Source organism: Loxodonta africana, chromosome 3 (assembly GCF_030014295.1).
Source record: "Loxodonta africana isolate mLoxAfr1 chromosome 3, mLoxAfr1.hap2, whole genome shotgun sequence".
Lineage (NCBI taxonomy): Eukaryota > Metazoa > Chordata > Mammalia > Proboscidea > Elephantidae > Loxodonta > Loxodonta africana.
The window spans coordinates 188,822,544-188,841,983 of record NC_087344.1 but is presented as its reverse complement, the minus strand read 5'-3'; the positions used below and the strand labels follow the sequence as shown (position 1 = coordinate 188,841,983).

The 19,440-nt window shown below is 40.0% G+C and overlaps 1 protein-coding gene across 1 annotated transcript in view; it reads right to left on the bottom strand.

The window, feature by feature from the left end:
• PMF1 (polyamine modulated factor 1) overlaps positions 1 to 19,440 on the bottom strand; it is a 41,789-nt gene that overhangs the window by 21,494 nt on the left and 855 nt on the right. The window lies entirely within an intron of this gene.

The following is a 19,440-nucleotide window of genomic DNA, read 5'->3' as shown; positions in this document are numbered from 1 at the left end:
AAAGTAGAATGTAGAACATATTCTTTATAAACTATGTTATGCCAATGGAGTTAGATACTCCCTGAGATCACGGTCCCCACAGCGCTCAGCCCAGTAATTTGGTCCCTCAGGGAATTTGGATGTCTCTACATGACATTGCCTTGTACAGGTTGTGCTGGCTTCCCCAATATTGTGTACTGTCTTACCCTTCACCAAAGTTTCTACTTATCTCTTGTCTATTAAGTGTTTCTCCAACCCCACCCCTCCCCTCCCTCATAACCATCAAAGATTGTTCCTTTTTGTATGTAAACCTTTTGATGAGTATTTACAGTAGTGGTCTCATACAATATTTGCCCTTTTGTGACTGACTTATTTCACTCAGCATGTCTTCCAGATTCATTCATGTTATGAGATGCTTCACAGATTCATCACTGTTCTTTATCATTGGGTAATACTCCATCATTGTATGTATGTACCAGTTTGTTTATCCATTCATCTGTTGATGGGCATCTAGGTTGTTTTCATCTTTTTGCTATTGTGAACAGTGCTGCAGTGAACATGGATGGACATATCTATTCGTGTGATGACTCTTATTTCTCTAGGGTATATCCCTAGGAGTGGGATTGCTGGATCATATGGTATTTCTATTTCTAGCTTTCTAAGGAAGCGCCATATCGTTTTCCAAAATGGTGGTATCATTTTGCATTCCCACCAGCAGTGCATCAGAGTGCCAATCTCCCTACAGCCTCTCCAACATCTATTATTTCCTGTTCTATTGATTCGTACCAGTAATGCTGGGGTGAGATGGTATCTCATTGCGGTTTTGATTTGCATTTTTCTAATGGCGAGAGATCATGAGCATTTCCTCATGTGTCTTTGGCCGCTTCAATGTCTTCTTTGGCGAAGTGTTTATTCATTTCCTTCGCCCATTTTTTAATTGGATTATTTCTCTTTTTGTGGTAGAGGTGTTGGATTTTCTTGTAGATTTTAGAGATTAGACCTTTGTCTAATTTATAACAGCCAAAAATTTTTTCCCTGTCTGTAGGTTCTCTTTTTACTCTATTGGTGAAGTCTTTTGATTAGCATAAGTGTTTAATTTTTAGAAGATCCCAGTTATCTAGCTTATCCTCTGGCGATTGTGTGTTGTTGGTTGTGGTTTGTATCCTGTTAATGCCATGTATTAGGGCCTCTAGCGTTGATCCAATTTTTTCTTCTATAAACTTCATATTTAGGTCTTTGATCCATTTTGAGTTAGTTTTTGTCTATGCTGTGAGGCAAGGGTCCCGTTTCATTTTTTTGCAGATGGACATCCAGTTTTGCCAGCACCGTTTGTTAAAAAGACTGTCTTTTCCCCATTTGATGGACTCTGGGCCCTTGTCAAAGATCAGGTGACCTTAGGTGGATGGATTGACATCTGGGTTCTCAATTCTGTTCCGTTGGTCAATGTATCTGACGTAGTACCAGTACCAGGCTGTTTTGACTACCGTAGCTGTATAGTAGGTTCTGGGGTCAGGTAGCGCGAGTCCTCCTGCTTTATTCTTCTTCTTCAACAATGCTTTATTATCCAGGGCTTCTTTCCTTTCCATATAAAGTTAATGATAAGTTTTTCCATCTCTTTAAAGAATGTTGTTGGTATTTGAATTGGGATTGCATTGTGTTTGTAAACTGCTTTGGGCAGAATTGTCATTTTCACAATGTTGAGTCTACCTATCCATGAGCATTGTATGTTTTTCCGTTTATTAGGTAGATCTTAGGACAGTTCTGCCAACAATCTACTGTCTACACAGCAGTCAGAGCATCTTAAAAAGTTCAGTTACTACTTAAAAACATCAATGGCTTTCCATTTCTCTTACAGTAATAATCAAACTCCCTTACACCTAATAATAATAACCTCTGCATATATAATGCAGCTATGACAGATTATGGGGAGAAATAGATAATATCAACAACTGTGCTTGGAGATTTTAAAAAAGAAATTAATGGATGCATCAAAAAGATTAAAAAAATGAGCACATAGAAGATTTGAATAATAAAATTTAAAGTTCAATAAATAAGTATAGAATTTTACCTCCAAGAAACAGAAACTGCACATTGTTTTCAAGCACACATACAACATTCACAAAACCTGTCCATATACTTGGCCAATAGTGTCAAAGTGTCAAAAATTTTAAAAAATCTGCATTCATATAGGCTATGTTCTCAAACCATAATGCAATAAAATTAGAAACCACAACAGATAACTTTTTTTAAAAAATAATTTTTATTGTGCTTTAAGTGAAAGTTTACAAATCAAGTCAGTCTCTCACACAAAAATCCATATACACCCTGCTACACACTCCCAACTACTCTCCCCCTAATGAGACAGCCCGTTCTCTCCTTCCACTCCCTCTTTTCATGTCCTTTTCACCAGCTTCTAACCCCCTCCACCCTCTCATCTCCCCTCCAGGCAGGAGATGCCAACATAGTCTCAAGTATCCACCTGATCCAAGAAGCTCACTCCTCACCAGCATCCCTCTCCAACCTATTGTCCAGTTCAATCCATATCTGAAGAGTTGGCTTCGGGAATGGTTCCTGTCCTGGGGCAACACAATGTCTGGGGGCCATGACCACCGGGGTCCTTCCAGTCTCAGTCAGACCATTAAGTCTGGTCTTATGAGAATTTGGGGTCTGCATCCCACTTCTCTCCTGCTCCCTCAGGGGTTCTCTGTTGTGTTCCCTGTCAGGGAAGCCATCGGTTGTAGCCGGGCACCATCTAGTTCTTCTGGTCTCACGATGATGTAGTCGCTGGTTCATGTGGCCCTGTCTCTTGGGCTCATAATCACCTTGTGTCCTTGGTGTTCTTCATTCTCCTTTGATCCAGGTGGGTTGAGACCAATTGATGCATCTTAGATGGCCGCTTGTTAGCATTTAAGACCCTAGACCCCACAGTTCAAAGTGAGATGCAGAATGTTTTCATAATAGAGTTTATTATGCCAATTGACTTAAAAGTCCCCTTAAGCCATAGTCCCCAAACCCCACCCTTGCTCTGCTGACCTTTGAAGCATTCAGTTTATCCTGGAAACTTCTTTGCTTTTGGTCCAGTCCAGTTGAGCTGACCTTCCCTGTATTGAGTATTGTCCTTCCCTTCACCTAAAGTAGTTCTTATCTACTAACTATTCAGTAAATAACCCTCTCCCACCCTCCCTCCCTCCCAGCTCTGTAACCACAAAAGAATGTGTTCTTCTCAGTTTACACTATTTCTCAAGAACTTGTAATAGTGGTCTTATACAGTATTTGTCCTTTTGCATCTGACTAATTTCACTCAGCATAATGCCTTCCAGGTTCCTCCATGTTATGTTTCACAGATTCCTCACTGTTCTTTATCGATGCGTAGTATTCCATTGTGTGAATATAGCATAATTTATTTATCCATTCATCCATTGATGGGCACCTTGGTGGCTTCCAGCTTTTTGCTATTGTAAACAGTGCTCCAATAAACATGGGTGTGCATATATCTCTTCGTGTAAAGGCTCTTATTTCTCTAGGGTATATTCCGAGGAGTGGGATTTCTGGGTTGTATGGTAGTCCTATTTCTAACTTTTTAAGAAAACGCCAGATAGATTTCCAAAGTGGTTGTACCATTTTACATTCCCACCAGCAGTGTATAAGAGTTCCAATCTCTCCGCAGCCCCTCCAACATTTATTATTTTGTGTTTTTTGGATTAATGCCAGCCATGTTGGAGTGAGATGGAATCTCATCGTAGTTTTAATTTGCATTTCTCTAATGGCTAATGATCGAGAGAGCATTTTCTCATGTGTCTGTTAGCTGCCTGAAAATCTTCTTTAGTGAAGTGCATGTTCATATTCTTTGCCTACTTTTTGACTGGGTTGTTTGTCTTTTTCTGGTTGAGTTTTAACAGAATCATATAGATTTTAGAGATCAGGCGCTGGTCAGAGATATCATAGCTGAAAATTTTTTCCCAATCTGTAGGTGGTCTTTTTATTCTTTTGGTGAAGTCTATAGATGAGCATAGGTGTTTGATTTTTAGGAGCTCCCAGTTATCTGGTTTCTCTTCGTCATTTTTAGTAATATTTTGTATTCTGTTTATGCCTTGTATTAGGGCTCCTAGCGTTGTCCCTATTTTTTCTTCCATGATCTTTATCGTTTTAGTCTTTATCTTTAGGTCTTTGATCCACTTGGAGTTAGTTTTTGTGCACGGTGTGAGGTATGGGTCCTGTTTCATTTTTTTGCAAATGGATATCCAGTTATGCCAGCACCATTTGTTAAAAAGACTATCTTTTCCCCAATTCACTGACACTGGGCCTTTGTCAAATATCAGGTGCTCATATGTGGTTGGATTTATATCTGGGTTCTCAATTCTGTTCCATTGGTCTATGTGCCTGTTGTTGTACCAATACCGGGCTGTTTTGACTACTGTGGCTGCATAATAGGTTCTGAAATCAGGCAGAGTGAGGCCTCCCACTTTCTTCTTCTTTTTCAGTAATGCTTTGCTTATCCGAGGCTTCTTTCCCTTCCATATGAAGTTGGTGATTTGTTTCTCCATCACTTTAAAAAATGTCATTGGAATTTGGATGGGAAGTGCATTGTATGTATAGATGGCTTTTGGTAGAATAGACATTTTTACTATGTTAAGTCTTCTTATCCATGAGCAAGGTATGTTTTTCCACTTATGTAGGTCCCTTTTAGTTTCTTGCAGTAGTACTTTGTAGTTTTCTTTGTATAGGTCTTTTACATCTTTGGAAAGGTTTATTCCTAAGTATTTTATCTTCTTGGGGGCTACTGTGAATGGTATTGATTTGGTGATTTCCTCTTCGATGTTCTTTTTGTTGATGTAGAGGAATCCAAGTGATTTTTGTATGTTTATCTTGTAACCTGAGACTCTGCCGAACTCTTCTATTAGTTTCAGTAGTTTTCTGGAGGATTCCGTAGGGTTTTCTGTGTATAAGATCATGTCATCTGCACATAGAGATAATTTTACTTCTTCCTTGCCAATCCAGATGCGCTTTATTTCTTTGTCTAGCCTAATTGCTCTGGCTAGGACCTCTAGCAAATGTTGAATAAGAGCGGTGATAAAGGGAATCCTTGTCTGGTTCCCGTTCTCAAGGGAAATGCTTTCAGGCTCTCTCCATTTAGAATGATGTTGGCTGTTGGCTTTGTATAGATGCCCTTTACTATGTTGAGGAATTTTCCTTCAATTCCTATTTTGCTGAGAGTTTTTATCATGAATGGGTGTTGGATTTTGTCAAACGCCTTTTCTGCATCAATTGATAAGATCATGTGGTTTTTGTCTTTTGTTTTATTTATATGGTGGATTACATTAATGGTTTTTCTAATATTAAAACAACCTTGCATACCTGATATAAATCCCACTTGGTCGTGGTGGATTATTTTTTTGATATGTTGTTGAATTCTATTGGCTAGAATTTTGTTGAGGATTTTTGAATCTATGTTCATGAGGGATATAGGTCTGTAATTTTCTTTTTTTATGGTGTCTTTACCTGGTTTTGGTATCAGGGATATGCTGGCTTCATAGAATGAGTTAGGTAGTATTCCATCATTTTCTATGCTTTGAAATACCTTTAGTAGTAGTGGCATTAACTCTTCTCTGAAAGTTTGGTAGAACTCTGCAGTGAAGCCATCGGGCCAGGGCTTTTTTTTGTTGGGAGTTTTTTGATTACCTTTTCAATCTCTTTTTTTGTTATGGGTCTATTTAGTTGTTCTACTTCTGATTGTGTTAGTTTAGGTAGGTAGTGTTTTTCTAGGAATTCATTTCTTCTAGGTTTGCAAATTTGTTAGAGTACAATTTTTCGTAATAATCTGATATAATTCCTTTAATTTCAGTTGGGTGTGTTGTGATATGGCCCATCTCGTCTCTTATTCGGGTTATTTGTTTCCTTTCCTGTATTTCTTTAGTCAGTCTGGCCAATGGTTTATCAAATTTTGTTAATTTTTTCAAAGAACCAGCTTTTCACTTTGTTAATTCTTTCAATTGTTTTTCTGTTCTCTAATTCATTTAGTTCAGCTCTAATTTTTATTATTTGTTTTCTTCTGATGCCTGATGGATTCTTTTGTTGCTCGCTTTCTATTTGTTTAAGTTGTAGGGACAGTTCTCTGATTTTGGCTCTTCTTTTTGTATGTGTGCATTTATCGATATAAATTGACCTCTTTGCTCAATTTCTCATCTCTATCATGCTTCCCTTCTTTTCTCCTGAACACCTGGCAACATGTGCCATCTCTACTCCTTCTTGACAGACTGTGCAGTGCCACTCAGCTGGGGACCCGCTTCCGGGAGGCTCCCTTGGTGCATTTTTCTTTTCTTTCTTCTTTTTTTTTTCTCAGTTTCTTGTCTCTCTCTACCTCCCTTTCTTACACGTCTCCTGAACATGTGGTGCTGTGTGCCACCTCTACTCCTTCTGGTCGGGTTGTGCAGCACCACTCAGCAAAGGATGTGCTTAAGGTAGGCACCCTTGGGGCATTTTTTTTCTATCTTCTTTCTTTTTTCAGTTTCTTGTCTCTCTCTACCTCCTTTCCTTTCCTTCTTCCTGACCACCTGGCATCTTTTTCCTTTCCTTTTCTTTTTTTTTTCTAGGTTTTCTTGTCTCTCTCTACATTCCTTCCATTCATTTCTCCCAACCACCTAGCTGTATGTGCCTCTCCTTTTTTTTTAAATCTAGTTTCTTATCTCTTTCTCCCTTCCTTCCTTCCCTTTCTCACACCCATCTAGCTGCATGTGCTGTATCTGCCCCTTCCTGATGTGCTGTGCCTCACCCCCTGGTGAGAAAGCCACCAACACAGACTTTGCTGGGTCTGCGCCACTCCAACAGCAGGCTCCCTCAGCACATTTTTTTTTTTTTTTTGGCTCCTGTTTCTCCCTCTTCTTTTTCTTCATTCCCACACCCACTTAGCTCCACACATCACAACCTCCCACATCCCCCCTGCCTATCTGCACCATGTGCTGACCCTAGCACCCTGTGCAGCACAAGCATGGTCTACCAGAACCTGCCCTGCACTGACCCCTGGCCCACACTGTCGGCCCCAGTATGTGCCAAAACAACCCATCCCAGCCCCTCCCCTTCCACTGGACCTGCCCTGGTGCACCATAGTTGAACAACTGGCCCTGCCCAGTGGACAAGGTGGTGAGAAGAACCATGCCCACAGACAAGAAAACAACAAAGAATGCCCATAACGAAATAAAACAAAAAAACAGGAAAAAACAAACAAATCTACAATCAATAAATGAAGAAAATAACTACTGAATATCCCAAAGACAGCAGACAATATCAAAACATATTAAAAAAAAAAAAAGGAAAGGATGGTTCTAGTAGCCATCTAAAATAAAACACCAGATGATCTTCCAGCAGAAGAAAAGGCACTGGAACTACCTGATAGGGAATTCAAATCTCTAATATTCAGGGCTATCCAAGAGTTGAAGAAAAAAGCAGACAAAAATGAGGAAAAAATAGACAAAATCACGGAAAAGGCAGACAAAATCATGGAAAAGACAGAAAAAACAATGGAAGAATTCAGGAAAGTAATTCAGGAACAAAATGTCAAAATAAATTCACAACTAGAAATCATACAAAAGCAGCAATTAGAAATCCAAAAGATAAACAAGATTTCAGAAATGGACAGTGTCCTAGAAGGTCTGAGAACAGGTTTGAAACAATGGGAGACAGGATCAGCGAAATTGAAGACAAATACTTGTTTACTATTTTGAGGAAAAATCAGAGAAAAGAATAAAGAAAACTGAAGAAAGCCTGAGAATGATGTGGGATACAATCAAAAGCAAAAATCTGCAAGTGATTGGAGTTCCAGAACGGGGTGGGGGGAAAATAGAAAACACAGAAAGGATCACTGAAGAATTGCTGACAGAAAACTTCCCCAATATCATGAAAGATGAAAAGCTCACGATCCAAGAAGCTCCATGAACCCCAGATAGGATAGACCCCTCAAGAAAAATCACCAAGGCATGTCATAATCATACTTGCTAAAACCAAACACAAAGAACAATCCTGAGAGCAGCTCAAGAAATACAAAAAGTCACATAGAGAGGGCAACAATAAGACTAAGCTCTGATTACTCAGCAGAAACCATGCAGGCAAGAAGGCAATGGGATGACTTATATAAAACCTTGAAAGAAAAAAATTGTCGACCAAAAATAATATACCCTGCAAAACTCTCGCTCAAATGTGATGGTTAAATTACGACATTACCGGATAAACAGAAATTAAGGTAATATGTAAAAACCAAACCAAACTTACGAAAATTATTAAAGGCAGTTCTTCGGGTTGAGAACAAACAACAACAGATAACAGCTTGAATCTCGGACACAAGATCACATCAGCCAGATAGCAACCTAGGTAATGAACTCTCAAGGATTAATGAAAACTAAAAGACTAACAACAGGGAACCAGAGAGGTTAATCTATAAATGATAACAACATCAGAACAATAACAGAGTGAATAAATGGTATATGTATAGACCTTTCAAATGGAGAGTAGGTCAAGGCAGTACTGAGTAATAAAAGACTGGTTCAAACTTAGGAAGATAAGAGTAAATTTCAAGGTAACCATATAGAAAGTTAACAAACCTGCTCATCAAAATAAGGAAGAAAAACAAAGTCTCAGTAAACACAAAATCTACAAAGAAAAGAAAAAAAAAAACAGAAATCCACAAACAAAAGGAATTCAGCACAGTAGAGTAAGAGGAACAAAGAAAACACAAGCACCACAAAAAAGCACTACAAAATCACAGCAATCAACTCACACCTATCAATAACTACACTGAATGTAAACGGCCTAAATGCATCCACAAAAAGACAGAGTGACAGAATGGATTAAAAAAACAGGATCCATCAATATGCTGTCTACAACAGACACACCTGAGCAACAAAGACATAAATTTATTAAAAATCAAAGGATGGAAAAAAGTATATCAAGGAAACAGCTACCAAAAGAGAGCAGCAGTGGCAATGCTAATCTTGATGGACTTTAAAACAAAATCCACCATAAAAGATAAAGAAGGGTATTATATAATGATTAAAGGGATGATCCATCATGAAGACATAACCATAATAAACATCTATGCACCCAATGACAGGGCTCCAAAATACATAAAACAAACTCCAACAGCACTGAAAAGAGAAATTGACAGTTCCACAATAATAGTAAGAGATTTCAACACACCAGTCTTGGTAAAGAACATCTAGAAAGAAACTCAGCAAAGATACAGAAGATATAAAGGTCAAAATCAGCCAACTTGACCTCATAAACACATATAGAACATGCCACCCAACAGCTGCAAAGTACACATTCTTTCCCAAGGCACATGGAATGTTCTCTGCAATAGACTACATCTTAGGCCACAAAGCAACCCTCAAAAAAATCCAAAACATTGAGATAATACGAAGTATCTTCTCTGATCACAATGTCATCAAAGTAGAAATTAACAACAGGAAGAACAAGGAAAAAAAATCAATTCTGTGGAAAGTGAATAACGTCCTACTTAAAAACCACTGGGTAATAGAAGAAATCAAAGATGGTGTCATGGGTTGAATTATGTCCCCCAAAAAATGTGTGTATTAACTTGGTTAGGCCATGCTACCCAGTATTCTGTGGTTGTCCTCCATTTTGTGATTCTAACTTTATGTTAAAGAGGATTAGGGTGGGATTGTAACACCCTTACCAGGTCACATGCCTGATGCAATGTAAAGGGAGTTTCCCTGGGGTATGGCCTGCACTACCTTTTATCTCTCAAAAGATAAAAGGAAAGGGAAGCTCCAGAGTGGAGACCTCATACTACCAAGAAAGCAGCACCAGGAGCAGAGCTCATCCTTTGGACCTGGGGTCCCTGTGCCCAAGAAGCTCCTACACCATGGAAAGATTAAGGACAAGGACCTTCCTCCAGAGCCAAGAGAGAGAGAAAGACTTCTCCTGGAGCTGATGCCCTGAATTTGGACTTTTAGCCTACTTTACTGTGAGGAAATATATTTCTGTTTGTTGAAGCCATCCACTTGTAGTATTTCTGTTATAGCAGCACTAGATGACTAACACAGATGGCATCTAAAAATTTCTAGAATCAAATGAGAATGAAAATATATCATATCAAAATCTTTGGGACAAAGCAAAGGCAGTGCTCAGAGGTCAATTTATAGCAATAGATGCACACATCAAAAAAGAAGAAAGGCCCTGAGGGATAGAATTACTGGGCTGAAGGCTGTGGGGACCATAGTGCTGGGGAACATGTAGCTCAATTGGCATAACATGGTTTACAAAGAAAATGTTCTACACTCTACTTTGGTAAGTAGCATCTGGGGTCTTATAAGCTTGTGAGCAGCCATCTAAGATAATCCACTGGTCTCACCCCATCGGAAGCAAGGCAGAATGAAGAAAACCAAAGTCACAAGGGAAAGATTAGTCCAAAGGACTAATGGACCACGACTACCACAGCCTCCACCAGACTGAGTCTAGCACAACTAGATGGTGCCTGGCTACCGCCACAGACTGCTCTGACAGGGATCACAATAGAAGGTCCTGGGCAGAGCTGGAGAAAAATGTAGAGCAAAATTCTAACTCACAAAAAAGACCAAATTTACTGGCCTGACAGAGACTGGAGAAACCTCGAGAGTATGACCCCTGGACACCCTTTTAGCTCTGTAATGAAGTCACTCCTAAGATTCACCCTCAGCCAAAAATTAGACAGGTCCATAAAACAAAAAAAGGCTAAAGGGGCACACCGCCTAGGGGCAAGGATGAGAAGGCAGGAGGGGACAGGAAAGCTGGTAATTGGGAACCCAAGGTCAAGAAGGGAGAGTGTTGAGATTTTGGTAACAAATGTCACAAAACAATATGTGCTTTGTGACCAATATTGTTTGTTCTGTAAACCTTCATATAAAGTAAAATATTAAAATAAAAATAAAAAACAATGCATCCTTTAACAGGATACAAATCACAACCAACAACACACAAGCTCCAGAGGATAAGCTAGAAAACTAGGATCTTCTAAAAATTAAACACTTATGCTCATCAAAAGACTTCACCAAAAGAGTAAAAAAAAAGAACCTACAGACTGGGAAAAAAATTTTGGCTGTTACAAATCAGATGAAGGCCTAATCTCTAAAATCTACAAGAAAATCCAACACCTCTACAACAAAAAGACAAATAATCCAATTAAAAAATGGGGAGAGGAAATGAACAGACACTTCACCAAAGAAGACATTCAAGCAGCCAACAGACACATGAGGAAATGCTCAGGATCTCTAGCCATCAGAGAAATGCAAATCAAAACCACAATGAGATACCATCTCACCCCCAGCAATACTGGTACAAATCAATAAAACAGGAAATAACAAATGTTGGAGAGGATGTGCGGAGATTGGAACTCTTATGCATTGCTGGTGGGAACGCAAAATAATACAGCCATTTTGGAAAATGATATGGCACTTCCTTAGAAAGCTAGAAATAGAAATATCGTATGATCCAGCAATCCCACTCCTAGGAATATATCCTAGAGAAATAAGAGTCGTCACACGAATAGATATTTGTACACCCATGTTCACTGCAGCACTGTTCACAATAGCAAAAAGATGCAAACAGCCCAGATGCCCATCAACAGATGAATGGATAAATAAACTGTGGTACCTACAGACAATGGAGTATTACGCAATGCTTAAGAACAACGATGAATCTGTGAAGCATCTCACAACATGGATGCATCTGGAGGACATTATGCTGAGTGAAATAAGTCAGTCACAAAATGACAAATATTGTATGAGACCACTACTGTAAAAACTCATGAAAAGGTTTACATACAAAAAGAAACAATATTTGACGGGAAAGACAACACACAATACAGGCGAAGTCATTACAACTGGACTAAACCAAAAGCAGTTTCCTCAATAAACTGAATGCTTTGAAGGTCAGCATAGCAGGGGCAGGGGTTTGGGGACCATGGTTTCAGGGGACATCTAAGTCAACCGGCATAATAAAATCTATTAAGAAAACATTCTGCATCCTACTTTGGATAGTGGCGTCTGGGGTCTTAAATGCTCGCAAGTGCCCATCTAATATGCATCGATTGGTCTCAACCCACCTGGATCAAAGGTGAATGAAGAACACCAAGGACACAAGGTAATTATGAACCCAAGAGACAGAAAGGGCCACATAAACCAGAGACTACATCAGCCTGAGACCTGAAGACCTAGATGGTGCCTGGCTACCACCAATGACTGCCCTGACAGGGAACACAACAGAGAACCCCTGAGGGAGCAGGAGAGCAGTGGGATGCGACCCCAAATTCTTGTAAAAAGACCAGACTTAATGGTCTGACTGAGACTAGAAGGACCCCAGTGCTCATGGCCCCCAGACCTTCTGTTGGCTCAGGACAGGAACCATTCCCAAAGCCAACTGTTCAGACAGGGATTGGACTGGACAATAGGTTGGAGAAGGATGCTGGTGAGGAGTGAGCTTCTTAGATCAGGTGGACACTTGAGACTATGTTGGCATCTCCTCCCTGGAGGGGAGATGAGGGGCTAGAGGGGTAGAAGCTGGCAAAATGGACACAAAAAGAGAGAGTAGAGGGAGGGAGTGGGCTGTCTCATTAGGGGGAGAGCAACTGGGAGTGTGTAGCAAGGTGTATATGGGTTTTTGTGTGAGAGACTGACTTGATTTGTAAACTTTCACTTAAAGCACAATAAAAAAAAGAATTAAAATTATAAAAAAAAAAGGAACTATTTGATGGTTACAAGGGAGAGGAGAGGTGGCCATGGAAAAACACTTAATAGGCAATAGATAAGTGGTAACTTCGGTGAAGGGTAAGACAGTACACAATACTGGGGAAGCCAGCAAAACCTGTACAAGGCAAGGTCATGGTAGCTCCATAAACAAATCCAAACTCCCTGAGGGACCAAATTGCTGGGCTGAAGGCTGTGGGGACCGTGTTCTCAGGGAACATCCAGTTCAACTGGCATAGCATAGTTTATAAAGAATATGTTCCACACTCTACTTTGGTGAGTAGCATCTGGGGTCTTAAAAGCCTGTGAGCCGTCTAGGATACTCCACTGGTCTCACACCTTTGGGAGCAAGGAAGAATTAAGAAAACTAAAGACATAAGGGAAAGATTAGTCCATATCTACCACAGCCTCCACCAGACTGAGTCCAGTACAACTAGATGGTGCCTGGCTACCACCACTGACTGCTCTGACAGGGATCACAACAGAGGGTCCCAGACAGAGCTGGAGAAAAATGTAGAGCAAAACTCTAACTCAAAAAGAAAGACTAGAGTTGCTGGCCTGACAGAGACTGAAGAAACCCTGAGAGTATGCCCCCTGGACACCCTTTTAGCTCAGTAATGAGGTCACTCCTGAGCTTCACCCTTTGGCCAAAGATTGAACAGTCTCCATTAAACAAAACAAGACTAAAGGGGCACACCAGCCCTGGGGCAGGGACTGGAATGGTAGGAGGCAACAGGACAGCTGGTAACAAGGAACCCAGGATTGAGAAGGGAGAGTGTTGACATGTCAAAGGGTTGTTAACCAATGTCATACAACGATGTGTGTACTGTTTGATAAGAAACCAGTTTTTTCTGTAAACCTTCATCTGAAATTCAATTAAAAAAAAACTAAAAAAAAAAAAGGAAAAGAAAATAAACATCATTAAAAAAAAAAAAAATGCATCCTGAGGCTGCTTATGTACTACCAAACACGTCAGGAGATTTGGTTCCTTGGTTTGGAGGTTTAGGGTCATCGTTTTATGGGACACCCAGTTAACTGGCTTCTGTTCTACCTCCTGGTTTGTTTTGTAGTGCCTGGGGTCTTAAACGCTTTCAAGTGCCCATCTAAAGTACAACAATTGGTCTCTATTCACCTGGACCAACAGAGGAAGAAGAGTCAGGAATGGGAGGAGAAAATGGAATGTGTAGGTGGCTAACTGAACAGCTGCCTCCTTTGCCATGGAGCCAGAAGAACTGGATGGTGTTCAGCTACTATTACTGAACATTTTGACCAAAGATTACACAGAAGAATCCTGATCAAGAGGGGGAAAATGCAGAACAGAAATTCATATTCTCATGGAATCCAGATTTTCTGGAGCCATGGAGGCTGGATGAACCTCAAAATTATTGCCCTAAAATAACCTTTAAATCTTAAACCAAAGTATCCCGAGGTTTTAATAGTTTCGCTTAACTAGTAAAGAATGTCTGCCTCGCGCATTATGCTCCTTTAAGAGATACCTATAGGGGATCAAATTGACAACAGCAGCTTGAAAGATTAGATAGGAAACTTAGGGGGCCATGAGTTTATGTTAATGGAGGAGGATCAAAGCAGTAAAGGAAGGTGAGAATGGTTGCACAACTCCAAGAATGTAACCAATATTACTGAATTGTATATGTAGAAACTTCAATTGGTGTATGCTTTTGTGGTGTGTTTCTCAACAACAAAAAAATAAGTCTAAAAAAACCCCATATGACTGTGTAACACAAAAAGTGAAGCTTATTTAACTTTCATTAATAATATATCAATACTGGTTTATCATAACAAATGTACCACAAGAATACAAGATGTTAATAGGGGAAACGTGGCAGGGGGAGAAGGAGGGTATGTGGGAACACTGTACTTTCTGCACAATTTTTCTGTAAACCCAAAACTGCTCTAAAAAATAAGACTTATTAAAATAAGTAATACATCATAGTCAAACATATTTATTCCAAGAATGCAAAGATAGTTTAATTTCCATAAAATCTACCAATGTAGATCACCAACATAATGAATTAAAGAAAAGTCACAAGACCATCTTAATTGGGGAAAAAAAGAATATTTGATAAAGCTCAACACCCATTTAATGATTTTTAGAAAAATTTTCAGAAAACTAGGAAGAAATAGGGACTTTCTTAACTTGCCAAAGCTATGTACCAAAAACCTACAATAAACATTATAGAGAACTTTAGGAACAAGACAAAGATGACTATATCGCTGTTACTGTTTAACATAATACCCAGAGTCTTTGACATCATTATAAAAAAAGGAAATAAGAGGTAAAAGAACTGGAAGGGAACTAGCACGGTCTGCAGATGAAGTGATCATCTATAGTCAAAACTCAATAATCAACAAATAATAAGAGTCCACCAACAGTATAAAAAAATAAATAAATAAACTGTGGTAGTTTCACACAATGGAAAATGATATAGCAGTGAGAATGAACAAACTAAAAGTATATACAACAATATGGATGAATCTCACAAAGGCGATGCTGAGGAAAATCGGCCAGAGAGAAAACAAAATATACTATATGATTCATTTACATAAAGTAAAAAAAAAAAAAAAACAGGCAAAAGTCATCTATGACAACAGGAATCAGGAAAGTGGTTACCCTTGACGGGAAGAAGGTAAGGATGGGAAGGTGACCAGAGGGATTCCTGGGGTTCCAGTAATGTTTCTTATCCATTTCTTAACCCGGATGCTGGTTACATGGGTGTGCTCATCTGGTAAAATATCATCAAGCTGAACACCTCTGATTTGTTTTGTGTACTTTTTTAGAGAACGTTAGACATCAATAAAGTTCACCAAAAATAGAGTAATGAATCACTGCTCAAGAGGTACAGAGTTTCTGTCTGGGGGAGATGAAAAAGTTTTGGCAACAGACAGTGGTGAAGTTGCCCAACACTGTGAATGTAATTAATGTCATTGAATTGTACCCTTAAAATGGTTAAAATGGCAAATTTTGTGTTATAGTATTTTACCATATTAAAATAAAAAAAAAGAAACTGTAGCAAGATTGCTAGATACAAAATTGTCTTATAAAAACCAATCACTGCTCTAAACCCTCAATAATTAACTTGAAAAGAAAGCAGAATTTAAGAGTATATTTACAACAGGGACAGAAACTATACTTACACGGTAACCCAGTAAAGAATGTCCTTTACAAAGAACTTTAAAATTCTCCTAAACCTGTTGTCAGAGAGTTGATTTCAATTCATAGCGACCCTATAGGACAGACCAGAACTGCTCCATAGGGTTTCCAAGGCTGTAATCTTTACGGAAGCAGACTGCCACATCCTTCTCCCGTGGAGTGGCTGGTGGCTTTGAACCCACAACTTTTGGTTAGCAGCTGTTTAATGACTGCGCCACCAGGACTCCTTAAAACTGTACTAAAAGACTATCTGACTAAAGATTCTATCATATTTGTGGTTGGATGACATCATTGTAGAGATGTCAGTCTCCCCACATTGACACATAAATTCAGTACAATCCTAACCAAAATTACACATGAATGTTCTGAGGAACCAGACAAATTCATTCTAAAGTTTAAAAGGAAAAATCAAGGTCTACAAACAGTTGGAGCAATTTTAAAGAAGAGAGAGAAGGGGGGACTTGCTGTACCAGACTAAGGGTTTTAAGAACTTGCATGCACTGGCACACAGGGAGCCCTGGTAGCAGAACAGTTAAGTGCTCGGCTGTTAACAGAAAGGTTAGCAGTTCGAACCCACTCAGCAGCTCCTCGGGAGAGATCTGGCAATCTGCTTCTGTAGAGATTACGTATAACCAAAAAAAACCTTACAGAGCAGTTCTACTCTGTAACACCTGGGGTGGCCATGAGTCAGAAATTGACTGCACACAACAACATGCACTGGCACAGAGACAGGAAAACAGATCAGCGGCGTGGTAGAGAGACGCAGGGATGTGGCGGGAGGACTTGCTATATGATAAAGGGGACTCCATAAAGCAATGAGGAAGGGCGAACTGTATAGCTGCCACTGCTGAAAACACTAGAAATACAAGACTGCCTGAGACTACCGCTTTACATGTTAATCTAGACAGATTCAGTGAAACGATAAAACAGCTAACAGACAACACCGAAGAGTATCTTTGTGACCTAGTTGTAGGGCATACGTTGCTTGTATAAACAAGACCCCACAAGCACAAACCATAAAGTGAAAAAAATGAACGGATGTAATTATATGAAAATTAAGGATTTCAAAAAATAAATTGATTAGGTGATACTCAGCAATTTATTATGGCAGTTTGAGGGATGGTGAGTTACTCCAAAGGCTGAAAAAAAAAGTTATGAGGGTTCATACAGCTCATGAGGGGAGCCCCTGGGACGGCGGACTTCTCTTTCTGCTTCATCCTCCTTGGGGTAAATTGTAAACAATTAAAGTCTGTGCTGTCAGGTTTTTTTTTTTTTTAATTAAATATTTCTGTTCCTCAAAGGGCACTAAAGACAAAGCTAACAGCTGATGGAAAAAAAATTTTGCCTCTTCAGTCTAAAACTGACAAGGGATTGATGTCTAGACTACATTAGAAATGCCAGTAACTAACGACATCAAAAAAAAAATTGGGGTCAGAAAGAAAAGACAAGAGGGAAATGAGTAGGCTGTTCGCAGAAGGGGAAACCCAAATGACTAATAAGTATATGAAGAAATGTCCAAAACTATGAGGAGTCAGGGACATGCGAATTAAAACAGTAATAAGATGCTTCTTTCACACCTGTCAGGAAAACACTAGAATGGTGGATACTCAGTGATGGTAAGGATGCAGCAGACAAGAACTGCTTTCCTGGGAAGCAATCTGACAAGATTTAGGTAGGTGTAAGCCCTGGGACACAGTGGCCCCTCTCCCAGTTATGTACCAGAGAAATTCTAGCACTAGCTCATGAAGGAATGCACAAGGATAGTCGCCCTGGCATAATTTGTGGAAGGAGGAAGTAGAGACTGCCAGGAGACCATGACAGGGGCTAGGCACATGGCAGGTGCACAGCATGCAATGACAAGCAACACTGAGAAGCTCTGAACCATATGTACTTACAGTCCATGGGTGGAGCTTAAAAAAAAAAAATTGGTGTGGAGTGAAAAAAGACATCTATAGCATAATATCATTCATATAAATTAAAAACACATAGAAAAGCAAAATATTTTACAAGGATACAAACAGTCCAGTGTCACTTCATCACACTCACACTAACCCTGACCCCTCTCCCCACTGCTCTGTATTCCTTTACCCTGATCTATTTTTCCTTCTGGCACTGGAATGTCTACTCCACGAGAGCAGGGGCCTTGTCCGTTTTGATCACTGCTGTATCTCCAGCTCCCAGAACAGAGCCTGGCACATTGTAGATGGTCAATAAATACCTGTATCATGAATGAATGAATGGAGGACATGGAGCACCAGAGAGCGGGCCCTAAAGGGTGAGGGATACTAGAACAGGAGTGGTGGGGGGAAAAAAGGGAGGGGCCTTGCCAAGACATATAAACCCACTGTCGTTGGGTCGATTCCGACTCATAGCGACCCTAAAGAACAGAGTAGAACCGCCCCACAGAGTTTCCAAGGAGCGCCTGGCGGATTCGAACTGCCGACCTTTTGGTTAGCAGCCATAGCACTTAACCACTACGCCACCAGGGTTTCTGTAGACATATAATGATGTCCATAAAGATCATTACAAATTCTTTCTTTGAACTCATTACTATGGTGAACTACAGTCTGCATGTTCAGGCTGTCACCTCAGGGCCACAAACTGTTCCCTTTGCCTACAAGTTCTTCCTTCAGTTCTTCAAAAAGCTGGTTCTTTCTCATCCTTTAAGCTTCAGCTCAAATGTCGCCTCCTCAGAGTAGGCTCCCCTACCTTCCCATCGAGTGTTCCCCTTCCCCCCAAGCGACTCACTATGACACTACTTGCTCATTAGCTTACCAAGCTCCGTGATTCTCTTGTTCACTGCATGTCTCTACAAAGCAAATGTAAGCTCCAAGAGGACAGGGGCCTTATCTGCCTTATGGTATCCCTGGCCCCTGACACACTGCCTGGCACAGAGTAGGCACTCAAATATTTGCTGAGTGAATCAGAGAGGGAAGAGATGGATCATAAGGTCTTTGTAGGAAGATCAAGTACTGAACACAGGAGTGATCAAAACTGGGAGAAGATGGGAGTCTTGATGAGGTCACATAACAGGGGTTATGGGGATAGAGAAGGCTGGATGGAGAAGAGGCTGTGGTCAAGGCACCAATCCGTTGAAGTTCTTATAACAGTGTGTTCAGCATTAACGTGCTACGGTATTCGGATCATGGGCAACTCTTCTCCTTCCTTTAAACCACCCAATTCTGTTACAGAATTGTTCATAAAAATAAAAATCAGGACGCTTCTTTCTATGGTCATACATTTATTCCTACAACCTCCCAGTGAAGAAGGTATAAATTAGCTATATTAGCATATTAGCCAACATTCTAATGCTTTCTGTGTTCCAGTTGATGAGGAACTGTGGTACAGAAGGTGAAGTCTTGCTCACATAGTGATAAGGCCATGATTTGAACTCTGATCTAATTTCAAGCCTGTATCTCTCCTTTCAACCAACTGAAATTTTAACTAAATCTAGGCTTACTGGCGGAAAAAAAAAAGCTAGCTGTCTCAAGTCTAGGCGCCCTGGTGGCGCAGAGGTTAAACGCTCGGCTACTAACGAAAAGGCTGGAGATTTGAACC